Source organism: Elephantulus edwardii, unplaced genomic scaffold, assembly GCF_000299155.1.
Source record: "Elephantulus edwardii isolate Elephantulus edwardi_28Jun2011 unplaced genomic scaffold, EleEdw1.0 scaffold00004, whole genome shotgun sequence".
NCBI lineage: Eukaryota > Metazoa > Chordata > Mammalia > Macroscelidea > Macroscelididae > Elephantulus > Elephantulus edwardii.
Genome location: NW_006399754.1, coordinates 1,128,336 through 1,130,015, shown reverse-complemented (window position 1 = coordinate 1,130,015; position 1,680 = coordinate 1,128,336).

The window sequence follows — 1,680 nt, the reverse complement described above, 5'->3', positions numbered from 1 at the left end:
CCAGTCGTTTTTGGATAATCTTTAGTAGAGTCTTGCTTGCATGTGAAATCATGATATTGTTCTGTAGTTTCCACATTCTGTTGGGTCACTCCTCTTTGGAATGGGAACAAATATAGATCTCTACCAGTCAGTTGGCCAAGTGGTTGTTCTCCAGATTTCTTGGCACAACTTGGTGAGCACATCCAGGGCAGTATCTGTTAGCTGAAATATGCCAATTGGTATACCATCTCTTCCTGGGCCTTTTTTTTGCGATTTCCTTCAAAGCAGCTTGAACTTCTTCCTTCCCTTAGGATTTCAATTTTTTATGGACTCTTGATATCCTGGAGTCTATAGGCTGATGAGATAATTTTTAAACCTTAAACTTTAAATCCTTAAACCTTAAATATCTTTTGAAGTCTTCTGGAAAAGGAATGAGCCGTTTAGCTAAACATCTAAAAAGTGGCTAAAAAGCATCTGTCTTGAGAATTATGTACTTTTAAGATTTAAATGTGATTCAGGTTAGCAACTTTTTTCATGTTAGTAACTTTAAAGATTGCTAAGAATTTTAGAGAGCAGGGAGTCTGTATCAATGGAGCATACTGAGAGTGGTCACACACAAGTTGAAGAATGCCGTCACTGAACTGTGTATACAAGAAACTCGTGAAATTGTATATGCTTTGCAAGTGTGTTCTCAAAAATTAAAACAAAAAGAAGAAACAATACCAACCACACACAAACATAATATGGTATTTCCTCATGTAGTTATCACAGTAAACAAGGTAGGAAAATTGAGAAAAGAAAAATGATGCATTATTACTGTTAAATTTTTTTAATTGATACAACAAAGGGAAACCAAGGGGTGGGAATGAATGAAGTTCCTCAAATAACAAACACAATGAAGGATACAATCTTTCCCCCTTATCTTTCTCCAGCATCTCTGGAAACCATCAAATCGTATTTAATTTTCTTTTTATACTTTCCTTAACATTTTTATAAAAGTTAACTTATCCAATATTTCTCCTACTGTGTCTGGCTTATTTTGGTCAGCACATTTACCTCCAAGTTCATCAATGTTACAGTGTTTCACAAGTTATTACTCGTTAGTGTTGCATAGTATTCTATTGTGTGTGTACTAAGTTTATTTATCCACTATTTTTGTTACAAAATTTTAATGCAATTTTTGCCACAGCATAAAATACACTTACACATTTCCTTTCAGTAATTTAGTTAAAATAACATTATTTAGAAAGCTGATGATACTGGTCCCTAGAATAACTTTGAACTTTCCTATTAAATTGTCATTATCATATATGCCAATATTATAAGTATAGCATAAAAGTTTTGAACATGTAAAAAAAGATTTGTGGAAACAGATAACTCTCTCAGTGGGATGTTAAGAGGCTGTTATAATTGCAGGCACTATTGTGTAACTGATTTCTATTTTAAAAAGCTACACCTGCGGTAGAAATGTAGTGTTTCTAGAGGCAAAGTTTCAAGTTGTTTTTGTGAGTTAGTTCAAAGAGGATTCTGCGGAATCCTTACAAATGCTATGAAGGCTTCATCGACCCTAAGATGAGAAAGAAAAAGGTGCTTCTAATAGCAAGTCACAGTGAACTCAAGGTGGTAAGAGGATGAGAATGTAGAATTTCATTGTTTCCACCATTTGCATCAGGGGACAAAAATGTTGTTGTTGTTGTTGTT